At 42.2% G+C, this 22370-nt stretch overlaps 1 protein-coding gene and 1 non-coding gene across 2 annotated transcripts in view; both read right to left on the bottom strand.

Moving 5' to 3' along the window:
* Window positions 1-22370, bottom strand: part of rsph14 (radial spoke head 14 homolog) — a 706085-nt gene that overhangs the window by 196929 nt on the left and 486786 nt on the right. The window lies entirely within an intron of this gene.
* trnac-gca lies at window positions 12354-12425 on the bottom strand. The gene has a single exon. It is a non-coding gene; the product is annotated as a tRNA-Cys (tRNA).

Raw genomic sequence — 22370 nt, 5'->3', positions numbered from 1 at the left:
TTTAATAAATGCAGAGCCAGTCTGCATCTGTCTTTTTCACCCTGTGAAGTTGATTTCTTCAATTAGCTGAACACAGTGAATTTGACACACAAGTGTAGGTTTCCCTTCAAAGGCACTGACTTCCCAGCCAAGTTTAAGAGACAGAAAGCAGCAAAATGCAGCAAAGGCTTTCTGTAAGCACTGCAGGTTTCTTTACCTAGCCAATGCCATACAACAAGATGATGGATAGGTGAGCATGTCACGTGTCTGTCATTCTTACAGAATGGTGAAGACGATGCTGAGAGAGAGCCAGTTCCATTATCCCACAGTCATTTCATACTCCAAGAGTCACTGAGATGATTGGAAACCAATTAAAAATCAACTACTGCAAAGATGAAGCACATCTTACATCTAAGAAAGGCAGAGATGAGGTATAAAAATGCAAGAATAAAAATGACTGGTTTGTTCAACATACACTCATCCATTCAATAATAGGCAATCAGCAGCAGAAGCACACTCTTCATCATTGCCATAAATGTCTGGGACAATGCATTAAATGCAACTGAACAGTTCAGGACAGTTTCCTAGAACGCTACATTGTGGATCTAACCAGGGACCAGGCTCTTTTGAATTTGGTCATCTATAATGAGGCAGGTTTAATAAATGATTTCAGTGTAAAGATTCTGTTGGGAACACTGACTATAACATGTTAGAATTAACAAACAGTTTGACAGTGAGAAACTTTTGTTCGAAACAATTGCGCTGAACTTAAGTCTGGGTAATTACATAGGGATGAGGGCAGGGTTGGCTTGAAAGCACTAATAAAGGAATTTAGCAGAAAAGTTAAATACACTGACCCTGGTTAACTAGGGAAGTTAAGGACATTAACAAATTGAAAGAAAAATCATACAATATGGCAAAGATTAATGGCAAACGGGAAGATTGATAAAGTTCTAAAAGTCAATAAAAGATAACCAAAATAATAATGATGAGGGATAAAGTAAACTATGAGGGCAAGCTAGCAAGTAATATAATGACAGACAATAAAAGCTTCTTTAAATATATGAGAGAAGCCAAAGTGAGGAAAGGTCCCCCAGAGAACAAGACACATGAAATAACAATGGAGAACCAAGAAATGGCAGCGTTGAATAAATCAGTTGCATCAGTCTTTAGGGTGGAGGACAGTAATAGTAATCCCAAAAATGCTAATGGGTGGAATCTTACAAGGGTCTAGGGTGCCATGGAATATGCCAAGAGTTGTAGCAAAATTGCATGAGAAGTCCAAAGAGGCCTATCTCAATGTTGGGAACATCTTACTCCAACATTTACGCTTCTGACATCAGGGGTGGCCAGTCTCTCCCAATCTGCAATGGGTGGCCAATTAGGGGGGAATTATTGCTCGCCATATACTTTGCTGAAGGTCTAACCTGCCTCATTAATAGTCAGCTGTCAAATTTAACATGCAAACATGGTAGATGTTAAGAAAACATAATGTGGAAACCAGAGTGGATGGTTGACATCTTCAGTTCTCTGGGCGAAAGTGAGGACTGCGGATGCTGGAGATTAGAGCCGAAAGTCTGGTGCTGGAATAGCACAGCAGATTAGGCAGCATTGGAGGAGCAGGAGAATTGACATTTCGGGCAAAAGCCCTTAATCAGGAATGAGGTTGGGAACCTTGAAGTGGTGAGATAAATGGGAGGGGGGTGGTGGGGCTGGGGAGAAGGTAGCTGAGAGCACAATAGGTGGGTGGAGGTGGGGGTGAAGGTGATAGGTCGGAGAGGAGGGTGGAGCGGATAAGTGGGAAGGAAGATGGACACGTGGGACTGGTCTTGAGGGCAGTGCAACAGGTTTATTTTTCATGCTCCTCAGCTGCTGCCTGACCTGCTATGCTTTTCCAGCACCACACTCTTGACTCGATTCCAACTGTGTCTGTGTGGAGTTTGCACGTTCTCCCCGTGTCTGTGTGGGTTTCCTCTGGATGCTCCGGCTTCCTCCCACAATCCAAAGAAGGTTAGGTGGATTTGTAGACACAAGTTTTGCAATTCCTGCAGTGGCAGGGGAAGGTGCTGGGAGGGGAGGGTAGGTTGCTGGGGGGCATTGACCTGATGAGGTATTCCACGGAGGAAATGGTCTTTACCGAAAGCAGATAGGGGTGGGGAGGGAAATATGTCCCTGGTGGGAGGGGAAATTGTGGTCTTTAAAGAAGGAGGCTATCTGGTGTGTTCTGTGGTGGAACTGGTCCTCTGGTTCTTGAATTGTTCCAAGGGATCTCCATGTTGCTTACACCAATCTGCACCTCAGGACATGATCCTGACACAGGACACCAGGCACAAGCAGTCTTCATCCACAAACACTGACATCCAGCATATGCGAAACTCTCATGACCATCATGGCTGTTTTCCAATATATTTGCAGGCCATTTAAGAATCTCAGACTCGTATTGCAGGTCACATCAGCAACCAGCATTGAAAGGCTGCTGAGGGACATTTTGCATGCAGGAACATGCACACAACTAAAGTGTTGAATCAGGCTGCATTTCAGGGTTGCTTGCTGACTTGCTTAACACCTACTTCCATATCTGCAGAATCCAAGCCTTACTGTATGGTGCCCGTTAGTGTGTTGGGGCTACAGTGATACAAAAGGATTATCAGTAGTGTGATTTGAGATGCAGATAAACGCAGACACACAGATTGCTTGTCAATAGGGATCTGTCCCTGGGATGGAGGTGGTGACATATTGATGTCAGGTACACTAAGATACCAATCTAACACCTAAAACATGTGTCAATTGCCTGCACAGCAAACATAATGCACACTTATTCAATCAAATAGCCCTTGCCCCCGCCCCCATTGGTGGAGAAAGGTCCTCGGTCCAAGTATGTGAGGGCCACTGTCAGTAAGGGGTTCTCAAACATCAGTCAAAGGCACAGTCCAGGTGCTTGGCCACAGTCAATCATCCATTTGGGATGCTCACATTCAGGAAATCTGTCTCTGTCCAGTCCAGGGAGTGTTTAGCAGTCAGTCCTGTAGGACCAGTAGTAGCAGTCAGGCAAGTCACATATCTTTGGTTGAAGAGCTGTAAAGTCAGCAATTACATATCTGGTCAGTCATAGAGTCATAGAATCTTCATAGTTCTTTGACAGTAGAATTGCAGATGGATAGGATAGTGAAGAAGATATTTAGTACGCTTCCTTTATTGGTCAGAGCATTGAGTATACAAGTTGGAGATCATGCTGTGGCTGTACAGGATATTGGTTAGGCTACTATTGGTATTGTGTGTGCAATTCTGGTCTCCCTCCTAAAGGAAGGATGTTGTGAAACTTGAAAGGGTTCAGAAAAGATTTATAAGGATGTTGTCAGGGTTGGAGGGTTTGAGTTATAGGAAGAGGCTGAACAGGCTGGGGCTGTTTTCCCTGGAGCATCAGTAACCTGATAGATCTTTATAAAATCATGAGGGGCAGGGATAAGTTAAACAGACAAGGTCTATCCCCTAGGTTGGGCAAGTCAAGAACTAGAGGGCATAGGTTTAAGGTAGAGGGGAAAGATTTAAAAGGGACTTAAGGGGCAACTTTTTCTCGCAAAAAATGGTGCATGTATGGAATGAGCTGCCAGAGGAAGTGGTGGAGGCTGGTACAATTACAGCATCTAAAAGGGATAGATATATGAATAGGAAGGGTTTAGAGGGATCTGGGCCAAGTGCTGACAAATGGGACTAGATTAGGTTAGGATGTCTGGTCGGCATGGCCAAGTTGGACCAAAGGGTCAGTTTCTGTGCTGTACATCTCTCATGTCTAGGAACTTCTCGACTTCACATCAACATTGGTCAAAAGCCAAGATCAATTACAATCGTGGAGGTCCATCTATTCAAGGACCTGTCAGTGCAGCAAGGTGGGGATACCATTGTCAAAAGGAAGTCAAGGCTTGGGAGCATTTGAACAGCTGGAGACAAGGACAGAGATGATGGAGTCTGAAGGTGAGTGGGTGGTACGTGGACCAGAATCAGAGGGAATGGCAGGTTATGGGAGGGGAAATTAGTGTCTGCGACCATCACATTTGCCTCCATAGAAGCAGCAGGTGGCATAATCTCAGTGTAAAGGATCTCTCGTTTAAGACAGAGATGAGGAGGAATTTTTTCTTCAGATGATAATGAATCTATGGAATTCTTTACTGATGAGGGCTGTTGAGCCTATATCATTAAGCATTTTCAAGGATGAGATGGACATACTCTCAATCAATAAAGGAATCAAAGGTTATGGGGAAAAGACAGGAAATTGGAATTGAGGATTATCAGGTCAGTTTGATCTCATTGAATGGCGGAACAGACCTTAATGGGCTAAACAGCCTATATTTCTGCTTTTATTTCTTATGGTCTCACAAGGAATAGAATAAACAGAACTTGGTGTACCAGTTAGAAATAAAGCAACACTGAAAATGCAATTGAAAAGAAAGTAGGGAAGAAGAGAAGACAATTTCCTTTGAGTATTAATGCATTAGTTCTGGATGAATGTAACATTAACAAAGGCTTTCTTTACAATTTGTTCACTTTATTCGTTGAACATTGGAACTGTTCTATTGTCATAATAAAAAAAACTTTGCAACAAGCTTTAACTTTCTGTCAATCTGCTGGCCATAAAATAATTAAATTTGAGCCACAAGTAAATCCACTGTTGTGATAACACGATGGTTAATGTAGTTAATTGTACAAATTGTTTCAAATGGAAGCAAACAGACAGAACGTGATAGTAGTCGAGAGTGTAGTGCTGGAAAAGCACAGCAGGTCAGGCAGCATCCAAGGAGCCAGAGAATCGATGTTTCTGCCATAAGCCCTTCATCAGGATTTCCTACCACACTCTCGACTCTGATCTCCAGCATCTGCAGTCCTCACTTTCTCCCTGTATGTGATAGTAAGAGTTCTTAAGGTGCAGTGGTCCAGGAGACCCAGGTTCAAGTCTCACATATGCCAGAAGTGTGTAATAACATCCCTAAATAAATCATTCAGAAAATATCTGGAATTATGAGGCAGGTTACCTTCACTTGTGTAGCAAACGTAAATATCGGTAAGCAGTGAAGTAATTTGATAGAATGAAAGACCTCTGGGAAATAGGAGAAAGAATTTATACAGAGACTACCAGACTGAATAGCTGGAATGCTTTACCACCAGTTGTAGAAGTGGGTTTGGATGGCACGGACAGAGACTAAAGTCAAGATCAATGACACAGAGTGCAGCATGAAGCCAGAGCAAGCCAAGTTTACATGTTTAACAACTATGACTCCTGCCATTAACATAGAGTATGATCCTTTCTTTGTCTCCATTAAAACAGCTGAAATAAACAATGATTGAAAGTTGAGGTAAGAATGAGGAAGGACACCCTCTTTACCCTCATTAATTTCAATATAAATGACTTAACTGCACAACAATTGCTGTTCCTAATATTTCACAATTACATGTGGTTCTCTCTTTAGCATTTATGCATTTGTTCTTCAATTTTGCTACAAAAACTCCACAGACTGCATTAAGTGTAATAATAAGATACTGAATGTGTAGTTCTAAGCCAATCTCTATGACAACCAGGTTGATTTGGTCTTCTGTTTCCTTATGTTTTTGAAAGGAGGATAACAACCATTATATTTGAAATATATGCTAGGGCATCATTTATGCATCCTAACAGAACATTTTTTTTTATGCAGGGGGCTTCACTGATGTGATTACTAATCAGTCTTCTTTCATTGTTCATTTGTAAAGTTAGAGTAATCAGTGACCCAGTGGCACTGTGGGTGGCATTCTCTGGCTTCTGCATCATAAGTTTGAGACCCACTACAGGGCTTGTCGAACATGGAATGTGTGTTCACAACGCGGCAAAACAAGTTGATTGTCAGCCTGTAAATCCGCAAGTGGTTCACTGCCAATTCATTTAAAGCTAATTACCTCTAAACTCACCAAGGTTTAATGATGATTCAGGGATTTAAGGGGACTTGCAAGCTCCCCTTACATGTCAGTAAGCTGTCGAGCAATAACTACTGGGGCTTCTTGTGGGTGGGGGTCAGGTCCCTCATTAACAGGCACTCAGAGGCCAATCAAGAGACCCAGCATTGAGAAGCTGGGGGGCTTTTGATAGCCACTTCCCTACCCTTTCATCTTGCACCCCTGACCCATTTGCTAGTGATCCCCTCTCTATGATGCCCATTTCACCAGCTCCTGTCTCCAGGGATCCAGAAACAATCCTTGATGAAGACTTTGGAATATCACCAGCAGTTCCCAGTTGTATTGCTAATAGGGGAGAGCTTCCAGCCTCTAATTAGCTGGGAACTTTCAGGGCTTGATTCTCTCCTATCTCAGGTGCTCAATGGCTTGGGAAGCCCACGACTGGCCAGATCAGTACATGAGTGTACATGATTATTGCTAGTGTACAGTAAGCCATGTCTTGTTAGTGACAAGAAACTCTTCTGTTAGACCAGGATGTGGTTCACTCCCACCCCCCTCACACTAGATTGTACAGGCTCACTAGGATGGTGGCAGCAGCCTTTGTTTTGAGCAACAACTTATTCGACATAGTAACCTAGCTCTGCCTATACAACATGGTAGGCAATGGTGGGGATTTGATTTGGATGCTCATACAACATGCTGAGCAGCAGTGTGAGATCTTTAGGCGCAGCTTTAAGTTACCTACTCATACAGCACTGTCAATAGTTAAAGATTTAAGCACCCTATAGAAGAAACTTTCGTGGCCATTCTCAAAGGAAGAATACTTCAGCAAATGGTAACTGTATTTCTGACTTGGGAAGAGATACATTTCAACAGCAGAGTTAGCAGCTTCCTAGAGAAGGAGAATTAGTAATTCCAAAGCAGGTACAGACTGCAATATAAAGCAGTGATCTGTGGGAGAAATCCCGTCAGAATTTAGTGATGTGCGAACAGACATAGGAGTTGCTATGAATAAAGCTTAAAAGCCCTGGTAGGCCAGGGGAAATGTTAAAATAGTGAAGTAATCTAGACTGGGAAAGTGAGAAGTTAAAAAAAATATACTGACAGCTCAGTTCAACCACAGCAAGAAGGCATGACCAAAGAAATGTAAATAAGAGGCCTTGAAGTAAACATTGATCTGAGGTCACAGGTACATGGTCACTATGAATCCAATAATTAAAGTAATAACTTTGGATAGATTAAAACAACAACTAATTAAAATAACATCATAGTCATTTCAAGAAAACATTTAACACAAGAGGGAATAATCGACTATTACATTCCAAATCACTGCTCAATCAGTTGGTTCACAGAGGGCTTTAAATTTATGAAAATTTATAAAGTCATTTGAGTGCAAACTTGAGCTAAGTTCACTTTGGTAAAACAGTTTGGGCAGATTAGAGCAGCATGAAAAGTATTAACAATACATAAGCACTAGAGTCGCAACAGAGATCAGAGTATCATGGCAGAGGACTGAAGGTTTATAAACAGTATGGCAGCAGTAACAACAGAGACCTAAGCAATGCAGGAGAGGACTGGAGATATATAAACACAATAGCAGACAGACTCAAAAGTGAACTGTCAATCAACAAAATACAATGAAAAACTGAGGTCACAGGACAAGAGGTAGATGATCAATTTGTGGGTACTGCAGCTTTATTTTCAATCTTCATTTTTATTCTTTAAGTGAAAGACCTTTACCAAACCTACGGCAAAAAATCTTTAACCTATTAGTGGCACCACTAGCCTGTCACTCATAAATCCAATAAGGAATTCAGAAGGAACATCATACACCCAGAGGGTGGTGAAAATATTGAAGTTGCATTCATGTGAGATTGAGTTTCACAGTATTGAAGTCTTCAAAGAGATATTGGATAAACACATGAGAGAGAAAGGAAACAAAGGTTTTATTGATAAGATTAGATGAGGAAGAGTGCAAGGAAGTTCAGACCCAGTGCGTAAATGTTGGCATTGACCAGGGAGGCTGAATGGCTCATTTTAGTATTTTTCTATAATTTTTGTAAATCCTATGCAATTTGGGCAAATGCTTGCTTTCCAGCAGAAGTTTCTATTCAAATATTATTCCACTGGGGAGATGTGGGGCTACTACTAATCTGTTGCTGTAATTTTAACTGGAGGCTAACAACACTATCCTCCTTTCACCCCTCTCTCAACCCTGCCCCAACCCACTTGGAGAAACTGTAAGGAGGACAGTTGGATCCTCCGTCCAGGAATTACCTTTCAATGCTACAGCTCAGAAGGCAATGCACACTCCTCAGATTGGAGACTGGAGATGGGGACACAGGCTGCTGAAATGGGTGTGTTTAGAAACATAAAATTATAGGATCATACAGTACAGAAGAAGCCCTTCAGTCCATTAAGTCTGCACCACCAAAGCTACACTAAATTTATTTAATCCCACTTTCTATCACTAGGACTTTAGCCTTGAATGTTATGACATTTCAAGTGCTCATCCACATACTTTTTAGAAATTATGAAGTTTCCTGCCTCAACTAACCTCCCTAGAAGTTTAATCCAGATCCCCACCAACCTGTGAGTGAAAAAGGTTTTCCTCAAATCCCCTCTAAACCTCCTGTCTTTCATCTTAAAATGATGCCCCTCTGTTATTGGCCCTTCTTAAACAAAGGGACACCATTAGCAATTCTCCAGTCCTCGGGGACCTCACCCATGTTCAAGGATGCTGTAAGAATATCTGTTTAAGCCCAGTTATTTCCTCTCTCGCTTCCCACAATAACCTGGGATAGATCCCATCTGGACCTGGGGACTTATCCACCTTAATGTTTTTTAGAATACCCAACACTTGCTCCCTCCTTATGCCGACTTGACGCAGAGTAATCAAAAGTCTATCCCTAACCTCAACATTCGACATGTCCCTCTCCTCAGTGAATACCAATGCAAAGTTTTCATTAAGAATCTCACGCATTTTCTTTGACTCCGTGCATAACTTTCCCTCTTTGTCCTTGTGTGGGCCAACCCTTTCTCTAGTTACCCTCTTGCTCCTAATATATGAATAAAAAGCTTTGAGATTTTCCTTAACACTATTTGCTAAGGATATCTCATGACCCCTTTTAGCCCCCTTAATTCCTTGTGTCAGATTGGTCCTACATTCCTGATATTTTTCCAAAGCTTCTTCTGTCTTCAGTTGCCTAGATCTTTTTTCTCCCTTCGATTAAAGGGTTCAGCTGTTTTCTATTCACCCTTTCCATGCCCCACATAACATCTGTCAGATCCCCCTCTGCCCCAAAGTCTAATTCCACCTTGGTATTCTTAAGGCTTTTTCTTAGTTGCTTCATTAAATATTAGGCCTCTAAGCCCTCACTTCATACGGTCTCTCAACCTGCTCCCAACCCCCACCCTCACCCAGTCCTAATCCCCCAATAACATGCCAATCCAAAAGCCAACTAACCCCTAAAAGTCTCTAATAATGCTCACATACCCCATTCATCCAAATGGACCCACATGGCGCCTACACAAAGCATTCCCAATACACAAACTCCCTTTCAGTCCTGTGGTACCTTATGTCAATTTAGTGCCACTCATGCCAACCCACCATCCTTCTGTATATTTTTTTTCTAAAAGAAAATCTTTCAAGGACTATGGGAGTCAATGACCAGCATTTACTGCCAATTCCTAATTGTCCTTGAGAAGGTGGTGGTGAGTCACAATCATTAACAGATGTAATCCGTGATGGGGAGATACATCAACAATGCTGTTAGGAAGAGCAATTCCAGGATTTTGATTCAGTAAAAGTATAGTAACAGTTTAGTAGTTCCAAGTCAAGTGTGACTTGGAGGGGATCTTGCAGGTGACAGTGTTTCTATGCATCTACTGCCCTTGCTGTGCTCAATGGTAGAAGTTGAGAGTTTGGGAGGCAGTGTCAAAGGAGCATTGGGGAATTACTGCAGTGCATCTTGATGGCAAATACTGCTGCTACTGTGTGACAGTAATGGGTGTGCATGTTGAAGGTGATGAATGAATTGCCAAACAAATCCGCTGCTATGTCTTCGATACTGTCGAGCTACGTGAATATTTTTGCAGCTGCACTCATTGGAGATGGAGGGCATTGCAAATAGAGTGTAATCCACCACAATCCTGACCTATAATTCATGTAATGGCCTTTAGGAAAGTCAGTGGGGAAGTTATTTGCTGCATAATTCCTAACTTCTGACCTGTTTTTGTTGCTACAAAATTTACATGGCTGGCCCAGTTCAGTTTCTGGTGAATGATAACCTCAGGGTTTTTGCAGTGGGGGCGTTCAGCAGTAATGCCATTGAATGCCAAGAACATTAGAACATATGAACTGGGAGCAGGAGGAGGCAATTCAGCCCATCAAGCTTGGTCTACCATTTAATATGATCTTGGCTGAACTATCACATCCTGGCCTCAACTCCACCTCTTTGTCCGCCCCTCACAACTTTTTAATCCTTTATTAATTAAAAATCTGTCAGTCTCCTTCTTAAAATTATTCAGTGTTCCAGCATCCACTATACTCTACAGTGGTGAGTTCCACAGATTCATGACCCTTTGAGAAAAGTTATTAGAGACATAGAGATGTACAGCACGGAAACAGACCCTTCGGTCCAACCCGTCCATGCCGACTAGATATCCCAATCCAATCTAGCCCCACCTGCCAGCACCCGGCCCATATCCCTCAAAACCCTTCCTCTTCATATATCCATCCAAATGCCTCTTAAATGTTGTAATTGTACCAGCCTCCACCATTTCCTCTGGCAGCTCATTCCATATACACACCATCCTCTGAGTGAAAACGTTGCCTCTTAAGTCTCTTTTATATCTATCCCCTCTCACCCTAAACCTATGCCCTCTAGTTCTGGACTCCCCAACCCCAGGGACAAGACTTTGTCTATTTATCCTATCCATGCCCCTCATGATTTTATAAACGTCTATAAAGTCACCCCCAGCCTCCGACGTTCCAGCCCTAGCCTATTCAACTCTCCCTATAGCACAAATCCTCCAACCCTCCATCCTTGTAAATATTTTCTGAACCCTTTCAAGTTTCACAACATCTTTCCGATAGGAACGAGACCAGAATTGCAAGCAATACTCCAACAGTGGCCTAACCAATGTCCAGTACAGCCGCAACATGACCTCCCAACTCCTGTACTCAATACTCTGACCAATAAAGGAAAGCATACCAAATGCCTTCTTCACTATCCTATCTACCTGCGACTCCACTTTCAAGGAGCTATGAACCTGCACTCCAAGATCTCTTTGTTCAGCAACACTCCCTAGGACTTTAACATTAAGTGTATAAGTCCTGCTAAGATTTGATTTCCCAAAATCAGCACCTCACATTTATCTGAATTAAACTCCATCCGCCACTTCTCAGCCCATTGGCCCATCTGATCCAGATCCCGTTGTAATCTGAGGCAACCTTATTCCCTGTCCACTACACCTCCAATTTTGGTGTCATCAGTAAACTTACTAACTATACCTCTTATGTTCACATCCAAATCATTTATATAAATGTTGAAAAGTAGAGGGACCCAGCACCGATCCTTGTGGCACTCCACTGGTCACAGGCCTCCAGTCTGAAAAACAACCCTCCACTACTACCCTTTGTCTTCTACCTTTGAGCAAGTTCTGCATCCAAATGGCTCCCTGTATTTCCATGAGATCTAACCTTGCTAACCAGTCTCCCATGGGGAACCTTGTCGAACGCCTTACTGAAGTCCATATAGATCACATCTACTGCTCTGCCCTCATCAATCCTTTTTCTTACTTTTTCAAAAACTCAATCAAGTTTGTGAGACATGATTTCCCATGTTGACTATCCCTAATGAGTCCTTGCCTTTCCAAATACATGTATATCCTGTCCCTCAGGATTCCCTCCAACAACTTGCCCACCACCGATGTCAGGCTTACCAGTCTATAGTTCCTTGGTTTGTCCTTACCACCCTTCTTAAACAGTGGCACCATGTTAGCCAGCCTCCAGTCTTCCGGCACCTCATCTGTGACTATCGATGTTACAAATATCTCAGCAAGAGGCCCAGCAAACACTTCCCTAGCTTCCCACAGAGTTCTAGGGTACACCTGATCAGGTCGTGGGGATTAGATTAGATTCACTACAGTGTGGAAACAGGCCCTTCAGCCCAACCAGTCCACTCCGCCCCTCCGAAGAGAAACCCAGCCAAACCCATTCCCCTACATTTATCCCTGACTAACACACCTAACACTGTGGGCAATTTAGCATGGCCAATTCACCTGACCTGCACATCCTTGGATCGTGGGAGGAAACTGGAGCACCCGGAGGAAACCCAAGCAGACACGGGGAGAAATTGCAAACTCCACACAGACAGGCGGGAATGAACCCAGGATCCTGGTGCTATGAGGCAGCAGTGCTACCACTGAGCCACAATGCCGCCCTATAAAGGGGGCACCCAGATTTGAACTGGGGACCTCTTGATCTGCAGTCAAATGCTCTACCACTGAGCTACAACCCCAAGTATATCACTTTTATGCATTTCAAGACATCCAACACTTCCTCCTCTGTAGTACAGACATTTTCCAAGATGTCACCACACTACAAGTGTGGCCTACCAACGTCCTGTATAACTGCAACATAACTTCTCAACTTCTATACTAAGTGCCCTAACAGATGAAGACTAGTGAGCCAAAAGCCTTCTTCTTGCCCTGTCTACCTGTAACTCCACTTTCAGAGAACTGTGAACCTGAACTCCAAGATCCCTCTGTTTCACTACACTCCTTAAGGCCCTACCATTCACCATGAAACTTCTAGGAGAAAGTGAGGGCTGCAGATGCTGGAGATCAGAGCTGAAAATGTGTTGCTGGAAAAGCGCAGCAGGTCAGGCAGCATCCAAGGAGCAGGAGAATCGATGTTTCGGGCATAAGCCCTTCTTCAGGTTTACTAATCATGCCTTATTCATTCTCATCCAAATCACTGAAATAGATAATTTTACTGTAACATGAGGAAATATCTGCTCTGTATCTACTCTGTCAATTCCTGAAGAAGGGCTTATGCCCGAAACGTCGATTCTCCTGTTCCTTGGATGCTGCCTGACCTGCTGCGCTTTTCCAGCAACACATTTTCAACCATGAAACTTCTACCTTGATTTGACTTTCCAAAATGCAAGACTTCACACTTACCTAAATTAAACTCCATTTGCCATTTCTCGACCCACTTCCCCAGCTGATCAAGGTTCCGCTGCAATTTCTGAGAACCTTCCTCACTGTCCATGATACTGCCTACTTTAGTGTCATCAGCAAATTTACTAATCATGCCTTATACATTCTCATCCAAATCACTGAAATAGATAATTTTACTGTCCCACATGAGGAAATATCTGCTCTGTATCTACTCTGTCAATACCCTTTACCATCTAATATATATCAATTAAGTCTCCTGTTGTTCTTCTAAACTCTAGTGATTATAGGCCTAAATTGCTGTACCTCTCTTCATAAGACCAAGTCCTTCATCTCTGGAACTAATCAAGTAAATCTTCTCTGACTTGCCGCCAAAGCAATTACATCATTTCTCAAGTAAGGGGACCAATTGTATACAGCACTCCAGATCCAGTCTCTTCCATGACTTGCACAGCTACAATAACATTCCCTAATTTTATACTCCATTCCTTCAGCAACAAGTGCCAAATTGCCATTTGCCCTCCTTATTACCTGCTGTACCTGCAAATCAGCTTTCTATGATTCATGCAAGAGGATACCCAGAACCCTCCCCACAGAAGAGTTTTAACGTTTCTCTCCATTTAGTTAATAAGTTGCTTTTTTCTTCCTTCTAACCAAATTGGATATTTCACACTTATCCATGTTAAAGTCCATCTGCCACATTTTGATCCATTCACCTAATTATCCAAATCCATTTTTAAGTTTCTTATTTCTTCATTGCAACTTTCCTACCTATTTTACCTAAAGCAAATTTTCTGCCTGCCTCCAAGTCATTAATGTAGATTATAAATAGTTGCAGTCTGAAGACTGAACCTTGTGACACCACACTAATTACAGCTTGTCAACCAGAAAAAGACCCATTTAGTCTAACTCTCTGCTTTCTATTGGTTAGCCAATCCTCTATCGAAACTAACATTTTGCCCCAACCTCATGTGATCATATCTTATGCAATCACCTTTTGTGTGGCACCTTATCAAATAACTGCTGGAAGTCTAAATATACTCCAACGACAGCAGCCCGATTATTCACTTTGCTTGTTACATCTCTGGGGAGATGATTTTTTTCTCGTGTTTGACATAGTCACTTTCTGGCAACTGAGCGACATGAATGTTGTCATTCCAATACCAGATGTCATTTCATCACAGGCAGACCTCAAGAATCACTCTCAGATGAAATAAAGTTCTAAGTATCTATTATAGATTTACCATATTTAAAATAAATAGTCAATCGTGAAAACCCATTCAATACATTTAAATCTTTGCAGGTACTTAATTACTTATAAAAAGAAGCATTTGCATTCATAACTTTACATTAAGGATGTAACCTTACATTAATCCTCTTTGAGATGTTAATCAAACTGTGAACTTACAGGCCCCCACTGGGATAACAACAGGTTGTGGAAGTACACGAGTAAAAATGCTGCCATAATGGCCAAGTGCTGTCAACAGCTTTCAAATTATTTGGAACAATTCTTTTAATCAGACAAAGGCAGGCAGTTTTTTTTTTCTTTAAATTTTAAAAGGTGGGGATTTACGTAACTTGACAGTTTACAAATGTGACATTCCTTGTGTATTTACATATACTTGTTATACGCACTGAATTAAAATAGCCCAGGTAACTGTCAATTTTGCCCTGTGTGCTTCATGACTCACCCTCTTTCCCACGGGAAAAAAAGGATCAGCCTTTTATAAACTCTGCAAAAATCTGGGCTGCCACCTTTCCAATGTGATATTGAACTGAACCCCTGTCAGCCTTCTCAGGTGGATGTGAAACATTGGAAATTCTGCTCAGGTCCCTGGCCTATTATCTTGAGAAGAGATTTCTCCAGAGATCTTTATGATTTTTCATCCAGATGTTAGTAAGTGACAGATTTAAAAACTAATTTGCCAAAAGGTTGCAAACACAAGACACGTTTTAATCCAATTTCATGATATTTCCTTTTATTATTTGCATTTGAAACATTCAGTAAAGTTGTTGCACTTGTAAAACGACTTTTGAACAATGTTATGTCATTTAGTAAACTGTTGCTGTTATTGTCCATCCTGCTCATTCGAATATATATAGGAGCTGAACTGGAAGACTGATATCCCCCGTCTCATTCAAAGTAATACTTACAGTAAACATCAAAGCAGGGCAAACACCTGCCACAACACCAGAAATAAAGGCATACTGCACAAATACATAACCACATTCACTTAACACTCTGTCATAAGAGTCTAAATATCCTGTGAAAGCAGAATCTATTTTAATCTATTCACATTTTTTGTGTAAAGTGTTTATTTGCATAAAGTATTAACTCATCTGATCTTTTTTACATGCATCATCCTCAGTAAGACTCCTGTTCTAGTGGGCCACACACTGTGCACTGCTTTGCCAGACAAAGATGCATTAGTGGTCAACTGCAAATTAAAATTGACTCACTGTATGAGAAATTTAGGTTGTGCTTCTGACATTTGTTCAATTGCCCCACAGAATGGTTTGCTTTTAGGGATTTAACCTGATGTTTCAGCCATTGCTTATTCTGTCATAGTTTCAAAGCATCCAAATCTGGCACACTCATGCAATTAAAGATGAAATGATATGTCGTTACAAAACAGGGGATTGAATGGCAACTCATACTTAGTTCAAAAGTTGCGCAATCATTTTCACAAGTTGAGGATTACATTTAAACATAAAACAAACATTGTGGTCATTGGATATCTGAAACAAAAGCAGAAAATGCTGAGGATACTCAGCAAGTCTGGCAGAGAGAGGAACAGTTCACATTTTAACTGTTAAATCACTGCTGCTGCTGATGTGTTGGACCTTTTCAAAGTATTCTGTTTTTGTTTTCTAATATTCATTCTACCTGATAATTCATGATTACAGAAAAGTTGCATCCCCCATAGACTCTAGTTGTATTCTGTTCTTCACAAGTATTAACGTTGACTTTGTCATGGCCACAAATCTTAACCCTGGATCAAATGCAGGGGTATTGAACTTAAAAATGTAACACATTTTTTTTAAGCAGATCAAATACAGTCAAAAGATGACGACAGACGTAATTTCAGTTACGTCATGATGGAGAGTAACACTGCCATGCCTGCAATATCAAGGAAGCTTCAAGGGACTAATGCACTAGAAACTGAACTGTAAGCTCCTATGAGCATCTCAAATGGTGAAGTAGTCTGGGTGAGAGGCATGTTTGCATTTTCCCTTTTCAATGTTACATAGGGTGTAATCTTTCCAGGCCTTGAATGATGTGGGCCATGACGAGAAAGTGGAGAAAATCACATGAGATGGCCAGTAGGGAGTTTCTAGATGTCTGGAACAAAAATCTAATTTTCCAACCAAACTTTGCATGGAGAAAACTAGATTCTTGCCAGTGAGAAGTGAGAGGCTATTTGCATGCATTAGCCCCTCTTATTAGTTAATTTTGCCCCATTACATGCAGTTTCCTATTCTCTCAACTGATGGATAGAAACTAGATAGTCACAATCCCTGACATGAAATGTTACTTGGCAACTCCAGCTCATAGTTTGCTCCACCTGACTATTATCTTGGACACCAAGCACCAACATTATCGGGCATACACCATGGGCAAAGACTGCACACATTCCCCATCCACAGACCTTGGCACTCAGCATGTATCAGCTTTACCACACCCTCATGGCAAACCTCTGATCCCCTTATACTACAGTGATCATGCAGCACTTACTCACTTTGTGCCTGCTTTGGTTATCACAGCATCCCTGCCTTGCCTTTTGATGCTTTTTCCCCTTAGCCACACTTTGAAAGCTCACAGTATTTCTATCTTGCTCTGTTACTTGCTGCAGATACAAGCCAGACAGCTTCTATGGTTAACAGTCAAGGGGTGGACATGTTGCTGCACTGCACTGTGCTACGTCAATCGCACATCTAAAGCGTTCACCATGTCTCAAAGAGGAGTAATCTCAATCAGGCCAGAGGAGGCTGCCATCAGTCAGGGGATCCGTGTACATTAAGTCAAAGGCATTGACCAATCTCAGCCCCAGAAGTTAGATCAGTTGCCCACTTGGGGCAGTCAGGGTTGGGAGGTCAGTTTCACTACAGTCACAGTCAGTCCAGCAGGTCCATAATTTCACAGGATTCATGGAAAATCAGTTAAGGAGTTGCTCACAAGTGAGTCCAAGGGGGGCACAATCAGTCTTGGGATCAATCTTGGGGTTATCAGGGGCCATGCCTCTTCTAGGGAAGTCAGTAAGGCAATTGCTGGATTACAATGTACATGGGTGCCCATAGGAAAGGGTTTATTAGTCAATAGTCACTGTCAAGGTGACCTCTACAAGGAGAATGTGAAGCATGATGGTATGCAAGACTAAACTATAGGACCGAGGGATAAGAGTAATGGTAACAGCTACAAATGTAAATCCAGTGCCGGATGGGAACATGTGAAGGTCAGTAGTCATGGGCTGGCCATGCAGTGTCAGGACAAAAGGGAAGTGGAGGGAGCATCTTGCTTACTAGGCACAACTTGCAACTCAGGCAAACTGCAAATTCTTGCAAACACACCCAGACTGAACAGAGTCAGTGGTTATTTTTTGTCTCAAATAAAGGCTCCACTTGTGGACAATGTCAGCCCCTTCAAGGAGGAACTGCATTAATCGGTTACTTTCGCATTACATGTTGAAGTCATTTGTAAATATTGTCCGACTGTGTTGGATACAAATAATGGCAATCTTGACCATAAAATTGGGTCATTGCAGATTTAAGATCATCATCTCTGTGAAGCAGAAGTAATCACAGGTGATTTTAAAGTGACAACCACAAAGCACAAAGATAATGTGAGATTTCATTAGCTGCACAGGGGACATGGAATTGATTCCTACTCACCCTGAACTTATGAACTTTAAGTATTCACCAACATGCTCTTCTATGTAAAGTCATTTTGCTTAGATGATGTGGGACTGTGAGGATAAGATCTAATTGTTTACACAGCACTTACAATCTCCTACTGTCTCGTTGTGACATGACTGCTGGTACATTCATCAAAATGATGTCCTATGTCAACATGTTCCTTGTTGCACTTTATGGAAGCCTATGCTATAACTGTCATTCGTGACCAATGAGAATGCTGACTTTTCGCGTTACTAAGGACTTGTTCTGCTTTTAAATGCCCCTGAAAGGATTAATTGCAAATGTGACTGATGTTCTCATTCATAACAGGTGTTATCATCACTGTGGCTGTGGTGCATCAAAGGTAAATGGATGGGGAACAGATGTGTCAGCAAGCACAGGATCAGCAGCAACCTCCTGTGGATGTCGGACAGCTTCCATATAAGGAGGTCACAACTGAAGGTCCATCAGAATACGCAGGAGTATCAGAAGGGCCAGAGTCTTTTGTCTTCAGTGCAACTTCCTCCAATTGAGTGAGAGAAGAGTATTTCCACAGCCTGCGGATTTCCTGGGCCACCTTCCCAGAACTATACCAGATGCTGGAGCAAGATCTGCAATATGAAGGAATGGGTGGCCATCTGATTCCAGTGACCATCAAGGTGACAGTTATTTTGAATTTTTAATGCCACTAGCTCCTTCCAAGGAACCACAAATGTATCAAGGCTGTTACCAATGCAATTTGTGCTGGACCACACTGCTTTATGTCTTTTCCTCATGACTAGGTCAGTGCTGCAGCCTGAATGTATGGCTTTGGCTGGCAACATAGCTATCTCCCAAGGTACAGGACATGATCGACTATACACATGTTGTGTTGAGATGGCATTTCATTATGAAGTTCATCAACATAAAAGGGTCCCTTTCTATCCGTGTGCAAGGCAGATTACAAGTCTACACCAGGCATCCTGGGAGCTGCCATAATGGTGTCCTTGAGAATTCTCATGTTCATGCTGCATTTCAAGATGCCTCACAGGGATGGATACAAGTATCAATGGGCTCTCCTCTTGTGCTCATGACTGATGATTAAGTTTGACAACTCCTTTGACTGAGGCACAGCATAGACATGATGCAGCCCATTCATCATGCAGATCCATTGTCTCCAGATAGAAAGTACCACATAATCCCAATACAATGTGCTCTGCAGAACTGGAGCAGGCAAACGGGGAATGTGACAGATTCTGAAAATCTGAGAGAGTGACAGTTGTCTTCCAAGGAGGAAGATGAGGACATTGAGCAGGAAGGCTATCACCTTCTGCACGATAGAGCACAGTAGCATCAAATGCAACAAACCAGATGGGACTTAATTGACACGAAGTCCCAACAAATGTGTGGGGTACAAGGATTACTCATTGATGATAAATATGGTGGTACTTGAAGGCAGGCAATCTGTTTCTGTTCTTAATGCCAAATGTAGCTTCAGTGTATTTTATTTTGTTCACTTTTGCTGCTGCTGAATAAAAGTCAATGGTTTGAAGAATGTGAAGGCTTTCCTGTATGTGGTGTCTCACATACTGGAATATATTGGGACTTTGGGGAAAGGATAGCATTGACATAGGCAGGGTTGTAAGCTGGGATGTGACTTAGGACAGGCAAATTGTGTAGCTTGGTGCTTATATAGCGATAGATATACAAACGTGCAGTTGCATGAACAACTAACTGTCAGCTGTGCTGCCTATGTGCCCGGAGCCAGCAGTCATGTGTGGTTACAGTACCCGCATGTGCACAGTGAAGGGCAACTCAGGACTGCCAACAACTCATCGGTGCACAGCTAGGATTCAAAGTGCCAGGGATCCCAAAAGACCCTGACAGTGGTAAGTACTTTCACCTCGAGTGAGTAGAAGAACACGATGAGTGGCACATGAAGGAGACATAATACATAGTTGATGAGGTGAGTTGAGTGGTAACATAAGAAAACCTGCTATGCCTCACAGACAAAAACCCTCTGTGAAACTTTTCAAAAATCAAAACTGATTTCTAGTAAGATTCAGCCCACTGGGACTTGGGCATTAAGAACAGAAAAAGAAACAGAAGCAAGTTTAAACTGTGGTCTGTGTGTGCTAGTGGATTGAGGTATATTTATGTTTTAGCCTGGGTTCAAGCATCAGTGTGCTGTGAAAGTCACAGTCAAAGAACAATCCAGTAGTCATCCTTTCATTGCAAGGTTCTCACTCTGATTGTTGGAAGGCAGCTAGCAAACCAATCAAAGAGAAAGTGGACAAAAGAATTTCAGCGAGCCTGCAAGGCCAAGAATCTCAAAATGAACTGTTCACAACCTACTCTTCACAAATAACTCAGAGACTGACCTTTATAAGTTTTAACTTTTATCTTTTCTGGACTCACTTTACATTTCTAGCCTTGTGTATGTATGGTGTGTTATTATCTCTTCTTGCAGATGGTAACTTGTAAACTCACTCTTTCATTAAATCAAGAAAGCCTGATTATATTGGCCCCTTTTAAAGCATAAGTTAAGTTGGGTCAGGGCAAAACGTATCAATGAGGGAGGGGTTCCTTTTTAATAACTTTGCTGTAACTAACCGACATGACCAAGTGAGTAAAGAAGAGAAGCCCAGTTCATCTTTCCTCATCCAGAAGCTTGATAATTTGAGGTATCTTGTCTCAAAGCATATTAAATTGAGAAGCCTTTCCCAGGAACTGGTCATTAAAGGTCTTCCCAAACTAATAGCAGAGATTATTGGATAAGAAGTCAATTTTGCAGTTCACGTTCCAAGAGTTTGCTATTGTTCAATTGTTCACTTTGATGAGTGATGCTAAATATTCTATGTTTGCCCTTGTTCACTTTTAGGGAGACATGTTGCATTAATGCCAAATGTATTCTGCATCAATAACCATCTTCTGGTTCTCCACACAATGCCTTCCAAACTGTGCATTTATTTTAACTCATTCATAGGATGAGGGCAGCATATTGCCCATCCTAATTGCCCAGAAGGCAGTTAAGAATCAATCAAATTGCTATTGGTCTGGAGCCACCAAGTAAGGATGGCAGTTTCCTTCCCGAAAGGACATTAGTGAACGAGATGGGCTTTTCCCCATAATCAATGATGGATTCGCAGTCATCATTAGATTCCAGACATTTTTATTGAATTCAAATTCCACCATCTGCCCATGTCCCTAGAAAATTACCTGGATTAACAATCTAGTGATAACACCACTAGCCGTCACCTCCCATCATATTCTGTTAAATTCATTCCATTAGAGTGATATCTTCATTTGCATATCCATTACCAATGCTGGATGCTAAGAGCACAACCACTGACAGTATCCAGTGGTACTGGGAGACACGCAATTTTTATGTCTGCAAAAGATACAGGTCAATGACAGCTTGACAGTGACAGAATTAGACATTACATTGACACTGGAGGGGTGGCCTGTATCTTTAAGCAGCTGCAGGCACTGACCTTTACAGCACTACTTGCATGATAACATTGATTTATTTTTGTCCGTATTGAATTTTTAACTAATAATATTTCTGCTTTTAAAATTGGCATGCAAAGAGTTAACATCTAAGGCCACAAAGCTTGTCAGGTAAAAGTTAATTTGTGATTGATATATAAAGAACTTACCTCGACGCCAACGGTCTTTTCTCAGCAGAGAGCGGCGCAAGCTGGGCGGAAGTGACGTTGGAGCGCAGAGCTGGTCGGGAAGGTAAGTGATTGATATTTGAGTGGGTGTGTTCTAGTCCCCAGGCCCTACACAGTAGTGCCTCACTCCCATCCTCCTCCTCTAACCTAACTTTAAAGTTCACAGGTAAGACCTAACTTTAAAGTCCACAGGTAAGCTATTCAGTTCTTGTTTTGGAGACGAAGTGTAGTGTAATGGCAGTGCAGGCAGTGGAATGTTCCTCCTACAGGATGTTTGAGGTAGGGGTGACCACCGATACTCCTGCCGACTTCATCTGCAGGAAATGCAGTCAGATCCTGCTCCTCACAGAACGAGTTAGGGAACTGGAACTGGAGTAGGATGAACGGAGGATTATTTGAGAGGCTGAGAAGGTGATAGATAGAAGCTACAGGGACATAGTTACGCCAGAGAACAGAGGTAGCTGGGTAACAGTTAGAGGTGGGAAGGGAAGGAAGTAGGCAGTGCAGGGATCCCCTGTGATCATTCCCCTAAACAATAAGTATACCGCTTTGGATACTGGTGGGGGGGGAACAGCCTAGCAGGGGTAAGTTGCAGTGACCAGGTCTGTGGCGTGAGGTCTGGCTCTGAGACTCAGAAGGGAAAGGGGGAAGAGGAGGAGAGCGCTAGTTATAGGAGACTGTCTAGTTAGAGGGACGGACAGGCGGTTCTGTGGGCATGGGCGAGACTCTCGGATG

This window comes from Chiloscyllium plagiosum, chromosome 25 (genome assembly GCF_004010195.1).
Source record: "Chiloscyllium plagiosum isolate BGI_BamShark_2017 chromosome 25, ASM401019v2, whole genome shotgun sequence".
In the NCBI taxonomy this organism is placed as follows: Eukaryota; Metazoa; Chordata; class Chondrichthyes; order Orectolobiformes; family Hemiscylliidae; genus Chiloscyllium; species Chiloscyllium plagiosum.
Note: the sequence above shows the minus strand (reverse complement) of the source record. Positions and strands in the feature narration are given on the sequence as shown.